The sequence below is a fragment of the Ranitomeya variabilis genome, chromosome 4 (assembly GCF_051348905.1).
Source record: "Ranitomeya variabilis isolate aRanVar5 chromosome 4, aRanVar5.hap1, whole genome shotgun sequence".
Lineage (NCBI taxonomy): Eukaryota > Metazoa > Chordata > Amphibia > Anura > Dendrobatidae > Ranitomeya > Ranitomeya variabilis.
This window is the reverse complement of record NC_135235.1, coordinates 387276123-387289108: the sequence shown is the minus strand read 5'-3', so window position 1 is coordinate 387289108 and position 12986 is coordinate 387276123.

Below are 12986 nucleotides of genomic sequence, written 5' to 3'. Positions count from 1 at the left end.
GTATGTGCACACGATGCAGATTTAGTGCAGAATTGGTGCAGATCTGCAGCAGATTTTTCTGCAGCAGAAACGCTGCAGAACTGCACTGTGATTTACAGTACAATGTAAATCAATGTGAAAATAAAAAAGCTGTGCACATGGTGCAGAAAAATCTGCGCAGAAACGCTGCAGATTTCAAAGAAGTGCATGTCACTTCTTTTGTGCAGTTCTGCAGCGTTTCTGCACCCCTCCATTATAGAAATAAAATCTGCACAAAAAACGCACCTGCGGATTCTGCCAGGAGATGCAGATTTAGTGCAGAAAATTCTGCACCACATTTCCTACGTGTGCACATAGCCTAACAAATACTCGGAGATCACCCGAGCATGCTCGGGAAAACCCCAGCAACGAGTATACTCGCTCATCACTACTGAGGACAGCAAAAGCACAGATGGGTGGGCAATAGTGCAGCTGATAACCAGCTGCAGAGATTACCCCCAATATAGGGGGGCAGTGAGCACAACTGAGAATAGTTTCCTTTTCTTGCACTGCATTTTTATTCTTAACCAGTTCCTGACCAGGCCATTTACCTCCGCTCTTGTTCAAGCACTTTTTTTTGTTTCGTACATGTTTAAAGAGCTATATAAATCCCATCAGTTTCTGTCATGATCCTATGGTAGTTTTCGGACTGACGTGCCAGGGGTTAATTATTTGTGGCCTCTTTCTGGTTCTGGGAGGGCTTTTTATAGCTTTGGCTAGCTGGAGTCCTTGTCAGTTATATATTTCTGTCCTCGGCTGAGTTAAGTTGACCCTGGTGTTTTGTGTGCTTGTGCCTGCTCTGTATGAATATTTCCTGTTGCTGACCCGGTCTGTATCCCACTTTGCTATTGCCTGTTGATTCTGTACTTCGTTGTTCAGTTCTATTGTTAATTGACTCCAGCTTGACACCTAACTATGTTTTTGTCTCAATCCTTTTGCCCTGCACTGTCCTCCTTTTACTGACCTTAGCTTGTCTGACTTCGCTCCCGGCATTGCCGGCTCTTATTTCCAACCTTGCGCCCCCCAGTACACTCGGGTGGTAGCTCTTGTCTTTAGGACCTTCCCACTCTGGTTACGTGACCCGCCAGGTCCTTGTCTATGCTGTTCACACCGCCACTTCAGCCTGCTTCTCTCTCCTTCCCTCCCGCTCTGGAATGTGCGCACTGTAAGCAAGGTCTTCTTCAGTACAGTCCACTCCCTCTCTAGTGTGTATGCACTGCACACTGTCTATTTCCTAAGGCCGGTGTCACACTCAGCGTAAGACAATACGGTCCGTTTTTTACGGCCGTAATACGGAGAAATGTTCCCAAAATAGTGGTCCGTATGTCATCCGTAGGCAGGGTGTGTCAGCGTATTTTGCGCATGGCATCCTCCGTATGTAATCCGTATGGCATCCGTACTGTGATTTTTTTCTCGCAGGCTTGCAAAACCGACATCTAATGGATTTATGTGCTCAAATGTTCGGTAAAACATATATACAGTATATATATATATATTCTGTATTTATATTTAATTCAGCGCGATATATGTGAAAAGCCGGTAAATCAATTGCCGGCTTCTCATTTCTCCTTCACAAACCCGACATGATATGAGACATGGTTTACATACAGTAAACCATCTCATATCCCCTTTTTTTTTGCATATTCCACACTACTAATGTTAGTAGTGTGTATGTGCAAAATTTGGGTGCTGTAGCTGCTAAAATAAAGGGTTAAATCGCGGAAAAAATTGGCGTGGGCTCCCGCGCAATTTTCTCCGCCAGAGTGGTAAAGCCAGTGACTGAGGGCAGATATTAATAGCCTACAGAGGGTCCATGGTTATTGGCCCCCCCTGGCTACAAACATCTGCCCCCAGCCACCCCAGAAAAGGCACATCTGGAAGATGCACCAATTCTGGCACTTGGACTCTCTCTTCCCACTCCCGTGTAGCGGTGGGATATGGGGTAATGAAGGGTTAATGTCACCTTGCTATTGTAAGGTGACATTAAGCCAGATTAATAATGGAGAGGCGTCAATTATGTCACCTATCCATTATTAATCCAATTGTCTGAAAGGGTTAAAAAACACACATTAAAAAGTATTTTAATGAAATAAACAAACAGGTTGTTTTAGTATTTTATTGCTCTCTCAATCCATCCGGAAGACCCTCGCTTGGCAAAATAATAAACCAACAATATACATACCTTCGGATGAACTGTCAGGTCCCACGAAGTAAATCCATCTGAAGGGGTTAAATCATTTTACAGCCAGGAGCTGTGCTAAAGCACTGCTCGTGGCTGTAAAAACCCCGGCTGCTGAAAGGAAAGCTGGGTGATCTGTACTTACATTGAGTCGCGGTGAAGCGCCCTCTGGTGGATGAAATCATATGAACTCGAGCGTGGGAACTTTTCCAAGGCTGCAGTTCATGAGAACATCCACCAGAGGGCGCCTCACCGCAACTCAATGTAAGTACAGATCACCCAGCTTTCCTTTCAGCAGCCGGGGTTTACAGGTACGAGCGAGTGCTTTAGCACAGCTCCTGGCTGTAAAATGATTTAACCCCTTCAGATGGATTTACTTCGTGGGACCTGACAGTTCATCAGACGGTATGTATATTGTTGGTTTATTATTTTGCCAAGCGAGGGTCTTCCGGATGGATTGAGAGAGCAATAAAATAGTAAAACAACCTGTTTATTTCATTAAAATACTTTTTAATAACGTGTGTGTGTTTTTTAACCTTTTCAGACAATTGGATTAATAATGGATAGGTGACATAATTGACGCCTCTCCATTATTAATCTGGCTTAATGTCACCTTACAATAGCAAGGTGACATTAACCCTTCATTACCCCATATCCCACCGCTACACGGGAGTGGGAAGAGAGAGTCCAAGTGCCAGAATTGGTGCATCTTCCAGATGTGCCTTTTCTGGATTGGCTGGGGGCAGATGTTTGTAGCCAGGGGGGGCCAATAACCATGGACCCTCTGTAGGCTATTAATATCTGCCCTCAGTCACTGGCTTTACCACTCTGGCGGAGAAAATTGCGCGGGAGCCCACGCCAATTTTTTCCGCGATTTAACCCTTTATTTTACAAGCTACAGCGCCCAAATTTTGCACATACACACTACTAACATTAGTAGTGTGGAATATGCAAAAAAAAGGGGATATGAGATGGTTTACTGTATGTAAACCATGTCTCATATCCTGTCGGGTTGGGGAAGGAGAAATGAAAAGCCGGCAATTGAATTACCGGCTTTTCACTAACACCGCTGCGTATTTCTCGCAAGTCACACTGCTGGTCCGTGTGGAATCCGTATTTTTCTCGCCCCCATAGACTTTCATTGGCGTATTTTTTGCGCAATACGCTGACAAACGCAGCATGCTGCGATTTTGTACGGCCGTAGAAAGGCGTATATTACGGATGCGTTATATACGGCTGATAGGACCTGACCCATTGGGAATAATTGGGCCGTTAGGCGTGTTTTACGGACGTATTTTATGCGCTCTTACGTCCGTAAAACTCGCTAGTGTGACGGCAGCCTTAGGCTGTGTGTACACGTTGCAGATTTGATTGCAGTTCTGCAGCATTTTTTGCCGCACGGAATTGCATCAAATCCGCAGTGTAGTGCACAACCAATGTAAGTCTATGGGAGCCGCAGACTTGTGCACATGCTGCGGAAAAAGCCGCACCGAAACGCAGCTTTTTTTTTTCCGAAGCATGTTACTTCTTTTGTGCGGAATTGCAGTGTTTCTGCACCCATAGACTTGCATTGAGTCGGGCACATCTGCAGCAAAACCGCAGATGTAAAAAAGATCTGCGGATTTGCTGCATTTGTGGGTCCGAGAAACACTGCAGTTCGGGAGGAGGGAAGTGTGAGGGCGGAGTGTGGGCGGTGACTGTGTATGTGTGGGCGGGGTCTGCGGGCTGTCCGGGTGTGTGCGGGGCTGTCCGGGGCTGTCCGGGTGTGTGTGTGTGTAGACATCGTCCGATGCGACTACAAGTCCCATCGGGCTATGCCTGCTACAGTGACAGTGAGTGACACATTAGCCAATGAAGGGACATTAGTAGTCCCGTCATCCGGTTAATGTGTTAAATGTGAAAAAAAACACATGTACAGTGCATGCAACATACACCATGCAACACGCAACATGCAACACACAGCATGCAACACGCAACATACACCATGCAACATGCAACACAACATTCAACATAAAACACGCAACATACACCATGCAACATAGAACACGCAACATAAACCACACACCATGCAACATACAACACACAACATACACCAAGCAACATACAACATGCCACATGCAACACTGTTATGATGACCTGGTGGTTAGGAGCACTAGGAGTGACCTGATGAGCAAACTAGTAATACAGGACAAGCTCTGGGAAGTGGGAGCTTTGCTGACCGCAACCCCTAAACCTATCACAACAACTAGAAATAGCCGTGGAGCGTACCTGACTCTGCCTAGACGCCTCTTCACAGCCTAAGAGCTAACTACCCCTAAAGATAGAAAATAAGGCCTAACTTACCTCAGAGAAATTCCCCAAAGAAATAGGCAGCCCCCCACACGTATTGACTGTGAGTTAAGATGGAAGTCACAAACACAGGAATGAAATAGGTTTCAGCAAAGGAGGCCAGACTTAACTAAACAGACTTGAGGATAGAAAAGGTATCTTTGCGGTCAGCATAAAAAACTACCAAAAAACCACGCAGAGTGTGCAAAAGAGACCCCACACCGACTCACGGCGTGGAGGTGCCACTCTGCAGCCCAGAGCTTCCAGCTAGCCAAGCAGAATCATGATAGCAAGCTGGACAAAGAAACAGTGGTAAACAAATAAGCTAGCAGGGACTTAGCTTTTGCTGGAGTAGACAGGTCATCTGAAAGATCCAAGAGCAAACTGAACCAGTACTAGGACATTGACAGCTGGCATCAAGTAACGATCTAGGTGGAGTTAAATAGAGCAGCCAGCCTAGGACTAAACGAGGTCAGCTGAGGACAGAACCTCAGAACCAGCAGCTCCACTCACAGCCACCAGAGGGAGTCCATGGACAGAACTCGCCGAAGTACCATTCATAACCACCGGAGGGAGTTCGAGAACAGAATTCACAACAGTACCCCCCCTTGAGGGGTCACCGAACCCTCACCAGAGCCCCCAGGCCGATCAGGACGAGCCAAATGAAAGGCACGAACAAGATCGGCAGCATGAACATCAGAGGCAACCACCCAAGAATTATCCTCCTGACCATAACCTTTCCACTTGACCAGGTACTGAAGTTTCCGTCTCGAAATACGAGAATCCAAAATCTTCTCCACCACATACTACAACTCCCCCTCAACCAACACCGGGGCAGGAGGGTCGACGGAGGGAACCATAGGAGCCACATATCTCCGCAATAACGACCTATGGAACACATTATGGATGGCGAAAGAAGCTGGAAGGTCCAAACGAAACGACACAGGATTAAGAATTTCAGAAATCTTATAAGGACCAATGAAACGAGGCTTAAACTTAGGAGACGAAACCTTCATAGCAACATAACGAGACGATAACCAAACCAAATCCCCAACACGAAGTCGGGGACCAACACAGCGACGGCGGTTAACGAAACGTTGAGCCTTCTTGTGATGCTGTAAGAATCAGGCTGCACTCAGATGTCATCCGAGTGCAGTCCCATTAGAGAGAGTAGATTCAAACAGGGACAACGGAGAGTGGACCCACTGGACCGTGACGACGAACCCCTCTCGGACGAGCTGACCAGGTGGACCGCCCCCTATACAGGGAGCGTTAGGGGCAGGCCCGTGAGGGACTATCGCCACGGAAGCTGGAGGGTCGACTGAGATAAGAAGGGAACACTGCAGGAACACAGGGACCAAAGGAAACAGCGGAGGAAACAGAGGGAATGGCAAGGAACTACTGAGATGAGGGAGAAGATGGGAATACTACAGAGACACGGAGGCTGACGAGACAATATGGAGACACAGAGGCTGACGGGAGCAAGGAAATGGTAAAGGAGCCGGGCAGGTACCGCAGAGAAACAGGAACTGAAGGAACAAAGCAGGAACACAGGAAAATCAGGCAGGTACTGCAGAGGAAGGAGGAGTCCCAAGGTCAGAAAGCTAGGAACGCACAGAGACCACAGGTGACCAGAAGCACTTGTAAACACAAATGATCATCAGGCACAGAGGAGCAGCAGGAAGCAGCTTATATACCAGCGTGAGAGCTACTTCCGGGTTACAGTCCTCCAGGATGACGGAGAGGACAGGAAGGAGTGCCAACAGAGGAATCAGATGTGCGCACGCGCAGAGCTGAATGCGCCGCGCGCGCGCACCCGGCGAGCTGCAGAAGCCGGGGGCGAGCGCTGCATGACACTTCTCCTGTGACAATGTCAAATTGTCCACCACGTGAGTCCAAATCTGCTGCAACCTGTCCACCACAGAATCCACACCAGGGCAGTCCGAAGACTCAACCTGTCCTGAAGAAAAACGAGGGTGGAAACCAGAATTACAGAAAAAAGGCGAAACCAAAGTGGCCGAGCTGGCCCGATTATTAAGGGCGAACTCAGCCAAAGGCAAGAAAGACACCCAATCATCCTGATCAGCAGAAACAAAGCATCTCAGATATGTCTCCAAAGTCTGATTGGTTCGTTCGGTTTGTCCATTTGTCTGAGGATGGAAAGCCGAAGAAAAAGACAAATCAATGCCCATCTTAGCACAAAAGGACTGCCAAAACCTCGAAACAAACTGGGAACCTCTGTCTGACACGATGCTCTCCGGAATGCCATGTAAACGTACCACGTGCTGGAAAAACAACGGAACCAAATCAGAGGAGGAAGGCAACTTAGGCAAAGGCACCAAATGGACCATCTTAGAGAAGCGATCACAAACCACCCAGATAACCGACATCCTTTGAGAGACAGGGAGATCTGAAATAAAATCCATGGAAATATGCATCCAGGGCCTTTTCGGGACCAGCAAGGGCAAAAGCAACCCACTGGCACGAGAACAGCAGGGCTTAGCCCGAGCACAAGTCCCACAGGACTGCACAAAAGAACGCACATCCCGTGACAAGGAAGGCCACCAAAAGGATCTAGCCACCAAATCCCTGGTACCAAAGATTCCAGGATGACCAGCCAACACCGAACAATGAACCTCAGAGATAACTCTACTAGTCCATCTATCAGGGACAAACAGTTTCTCCGCTGGGCAACGGTCAGGTCTATCAACCTGAAACTCCTGCAGCACCCGCCACAAATCAGGGGAGATGGCAGACAAAATTACCCCCTCTTTGAGAATACCAGCCGTCTCAGGAACTCCCGGAGAATCAGGCACAAAACTCCTTGAAAGGGCATCAGCCTTCACATTTTTAGAACCCGGAAGGTACGAAACCACAAAATCGAAGCGGGAGAAAAACAGCGACCATCGAGCCTGTCTAGGATTCAACCGCTTGGCAGACTCGAGATAAGTCAGATTCTTGTGATCCGTCAAGACCACCACGCGATGCTTGGCTCATTCAAGCCAATTCGCCACTCCTCGAATGCCCACTTCATAGCCAACAACTCTCGATTGCCCACATCATAATTGCGCTCAGCAGGCGAAAACTTTCTAGAAAAGAAAGCACATGGTTTCATCACCGAGCCATCAGAACTTCTTTGAGATAGAACCGCCCCTGTCCAATCTCAGAAGCATCCACCTCGACCTGAAACGGGAGCGAAACATCTGGCTGACACAACACAGGAGCAGAGGAAAAACGACGCTTCAACTCCTGAAAAGCCTCAACGGCCGCAGAGGACCAATTGACCACATCCCCACCTTTCTTGGTCAAATCAGTCAATGGTTTAACAACACTAGAAAAATTAGCGATGAAGCGACGGTAAAAATTAGCAAAGCCCAGGAATTTCTGAAGGCTCTTCACAGAAGTAGGCTGAATCCAATCATAAATGGCCTGAACTTTAACAGGGTCCATCTCGATAGTAGAAGGGGAAAAAATGAAGCCCAAAAATGAAACCTTCTGAACTCCAAAGAGACATTTAGACCCCTTCACAAACAAGGAATTAGCACGAAGGACCTGGAACACCATTCTGACCTGCTTCACATGAGACTCCCAATTGTCCGAAAAGACCAAAATATCATCCAAATATACAATCATGAATCTATCCAGGTACTTTCGGAAGATGTCATGCATAAAGGACTGAAACACAGATGGAGCATTAGAAAGCCCGAATGGCATCACCAGGTACTCAAAATGGCCCTCGGGCGTATTAAATGCTGTTTTCCATTCGTCGCCCTGTTTAATACGCACAAGATTATACGCCCCTCGAAGATCTATCTTGGTGAACCAGCTAGCCCCCTTAATCCGAGCAAACAAATCAGACAGTAGCGGCAAAGGGTACTGAAATTTAACGGTGATTTTATTGAGAAGGCGGTAGTCTATACAAGGTCTCAGAGAACCATCCTTCTTGGCCACAAAAAAGAACCCTGCTCCCAACGGTGACGACGACGGGCGAATATGCCCTTTCTCCAAGGACTCCTTTACATAACTCCGCATAGCGGCGTGTTCTGGCACAGATAAATTAAACAGTCGGCCCTTCGGAAACTTACTACCAGGAATCAAATTAATAGCACAATCACAATCCCTATGAGGAGGTAGGGCACTGGATTTGGGCTCATCAAATACATCCCGGTAATCTGACAAGAACTCAGGGACTTCAGAAGGATGAGAAGACGAAATTGACAACAATGGGACATCCCCATGTACCCCTTGACAACCCCAACTAGATACAGACATTGATTTCCAATCCAATACTGGATTATGGACCTGTAGCCATGGCAAACCCAAAACGACCACATCATGCAGATTATGCAACACCAAAAAGCGAATATCCTCCTGATGTGCAGGAGCCATGCACATGGTCAATTGAGTCCAGTACTGAGGCTTATTCTTGGCCAAAGGCGTAGCATCAATTCCTCTCAATGGAATAGGATACTGTAAGGGCTCCAAGAAAAAACCACAGCGCCTGGCAAACTCCAAGTCCATCAAATTCAGGGCAGCGCCTGAATCCACAAATGCCATAACCGAATAGGACGACAAAGAGCAAATCAGAGTAACGGACAAAAGAAATTTTGGCTGTACCGTACCAATGGTGGCAGACCTAGCGAACCGCTTAGTGCGTTTAGGACAATCAGAGATAGCATGAGTGGAGTCACCACAGTAAAAACACAGCCCATTCTGACGTCTGTATTCTTGCCGTTCAGCTCTGGTCAAGGTCCTATCACATTGCATAGGCTCAGGCCTCTGCTCAGAAGATACCGCCAAATGGTGCACAGTTTTGCGCTCACGTAAGCGTCGATCGATCTGAATGGCCAAGGACATAGACTCATTCAGACCAGCAGGCGTGGGAAATCCCACCATAACATCCTTAAGGGCTTCAGAAAGACCCTTTCTGAAAATTGCCGCCAGGGCACACTCATTCCACTGAGTAAGCACAGACCACTTCCTAAACTTCTGACAATATACCTCCGCTTCATCCTGACCCTGACACAAAGCCAGCAAGATTTTCTCTGCCTGATCCACTGAATCTGGTTCATCATAAAGCAACCCAAGCGCCAGAAAAAACGCATCTAAATACGCAATGCAGGATCTCCTGGCGCAAGGGAAAATGCCCAGTCTTGAGGGTCGCCACGTAGCAAAGAAATAATGATTTTTACTTGCTGAATGGGGTCACCAGAGGAGCGGGGTTTCAAAGCAAAAAGCAGTCTACAATTATTTTTGAAATTCAGGAACTTAGATCTATCCCCAGAAAACAAATCAGGAATTGGAATTCTGGGTTCTAACATCGGGTTCTGAACTACATAATCTTGAATGTTTTGTACCCTTGCAGTGAGTTGATCCACACAAGAGGACAGACCTTGAATGTCCATATCTACACCTGTGTCCTGAACCACCCAGAGATTTAGGGGAAAAGAAAAACAAAACACGCTGCAGAGGAAAAAAAAAAATGGTCTCAGAACTCTCCCTCTAGAACTCCCTCTAGAACTTATCCCTCTATTGAGATGCATTAACACTTTACGGGCCAGCTGTACTGTTATGATGACCTGGTGGTTAGGAGCACTAGGAGTGACCTGATGAGCAAACTAGTAATACAGGACAAGCTCTGGGAAGTGGGAGCTTTGCTGGCCAGGCAGAATCATGATAGCAAGCTGGACAAAAAAACAGTGGTAAACAAATAAGCTAGCAGGGACTTAGCTTTTGCTGGAGTAGACAGGTCATCTGAAAGATCCAAGAGCAAACTGAACCAGTACTAGGACATTGACAGCTGGCATCAGGTAACGATCTAAGTGGAGTTAAATAGAGCAGCCAGCCTAGGACTAAACGAGGTCAGCTGAGGACAGAACCTCAGAACCAGCAGCTCCACTCACAGCCACCAGAGGGAGTCCATGGACAGAACTCGCCGAAGTACCATTCATAACCACCGGAGGGAGTTCGAGAACAGAATTCACAACACAACATGCAACATGCCACACAACATGCCACATACAACATGCAACATACAATATGCCACATACAGTACATACATGCAGTACATACATGCAGTACATACATATAGACATACAGTACATATAACATAGAGTACATACTCACCCTCACCTTGTCACCTCGATCCCCGAAGCCTGTGTCACCTGTAAAAAATATTAAAATAATAAACAAACACTATACTCCCTGTGTCCGCAGAAATCCAATTAAAATGATTGTCCCACGACGATCTCCCATGGAGAGCAGCAGCATCAGCTGATGCGACCGCTCTCCAGGGGCTCCAGGAATACAATGAAGGAAGGTATCCTTCCGCACTGTAGAAAATAGTCCCTAGTCTCACTTGTGGCACTGCTATGTGAGAAAGTTCCCACACAGCATTGCCATAAAGTGAGACCCTGAACTAAGGTAACCTCAGTGATGCACTGCAGGAGCCATTGTGTCCTGTCAGTTCATCACTGGGAGGCCCTGTAGAGCAGTGACATAAACCGATGTCACTGTTCTAAAGGGGAGATCATCGTGGGACACTCGTTATTAATTGGACTGCATCGGACGGAGTATACGTTTTTTCATTTTTTATTTTTTGCAGGTGATCGAGTATGGTAAGTATGGTTAAATTAAGAATATTAAAATACTTTTTTCTGACTGTCTATTTATTTTTGTTTAACTCTTTCACTACTCTAGGATTAGGCTTCTCCATTATTAACCAGGCTTAATGTCACCTTACATTAGCAAGGTGACATTAACCCCTTATTACCCCATATCCTACCGCTGCAGGGGAGCGGGAAGAGAGGGGTTAAGTGCCGGAATTGGCGCATCTTACAGATGCCCCATTTCTGGGGCAGCTGCGGGCTGGTATTTGTAGCCTGGGGGGGGCAAAATCCATGGCCTCTCTAGGCTATGAATATCAGCCCGCAGCTGTCTGCGTAGCCTTTCTGGCTATAAAATATAGGGGGACCCCACGTCATTTTTAATAGCCAGTAAAGGCTACGCAGACAGCTGCGGGCTAATATTCATAGCCTGGGAGGGGCTGTGGCTATTACCCCCTTCCCAGGCTACAAATATTGGCCGTCGGCTTTCCTCTTTGGCGCAGAAAATTGCGCGGGAGCCCACGCCATTTTTTTTATCGTTTTTTTTTTTTTTTTTTTTTTAAATTAAACATTCATTAATAAACATCGGCCTTGCTATTATATATCTACATCGGCCTTCCTATTATATATCTATGGATAATCTATCTATAGATATATTTATAGATATATCAATAGATATATCTATCCATATATCTATAGCGTATGTGCCCACGGGCCGGATTGCCGGCGCTTTGGACGGAGAGGAAAACTCGCTCCGCCCAAAGCGCCTCCCCCTTCTGTATGCGCGGTGATTCCGGATGTGTTCATTGCACACCTCCGGAATCTCCGCACCCCATACATAGGACCCTGTGATTTACCTTGCGGTGATGGAGCGTCGCTGCAAGGTAAACAGACATGCTGTGTTCTAAAAAGACGCGCCGCATGTCCGTAAACGCAGGGCCGCCAGATGCGTGTTCACATGCATAGTGGAGACGGGATTTCATAAAATCCCCTCCACTATGCTGTAACATCTGGACGCTGCGGATTGAACTCTGCGGCTGCATGCAGCATCTAATCCGGATGTAATCCTGAAAGTGGACACATACCCTACGCTATCCATACATCTATCAATAGATATATCTATCAATAGATATATCTATCCATAGATATATCTATCCAGATATATCTATAGATAGATATGTGAATAGATAGATGTATGCATCAATAGATTTATCTATATGTAGATCTATCCATCCATCTCATTCCTTCTATCTGTGTGTGTAATGGAGTGTGAGTTGGACAAATGAAAAAGAGGAAGATGGACAATAATGACATCACAATTTTTTTTTCTTTTTGTTCAATAATACATCTTTATTTAGCTTACAAAAACGCATTAAAAACCGCATTAAAAAAAAGCATCAAAAACGCAGCTGCGTTTTCTGCCAGATGCAAATTTTGCTTAAAGGGAATCTGTCACCTACTTTTTCGTATACATTACAGACCAAAAGTTTGGACACACCTTCTAATTTAAAGATTTTTCTGTATTTTCATGACTATGAAAATTGTACATTCACACTGAAGGCATCAAAACTATGAATTAACACATGTGGAATTATATACTTAACAGAAAAGTGTGAAACAGCTGAAAATATGTCTTATATTCTAGGTTCTTCAAAGTAGCCACCTTTTGCTTTGATGACTGCTTTGCACACTCTTGGCATTCTCTTGATGAGCTTCAAGAGGTAGTCACCGGGAATGGTTTTCACTTCACAGGTGTGCCCTGTCAGGTTTAATAAGTGGGATTTCTTGCCTTATAAAAGGGGTTGGAACCATCAGTTGTGTTGTTCAGAAGTCTGGTGGATACACAGCTGATAGTC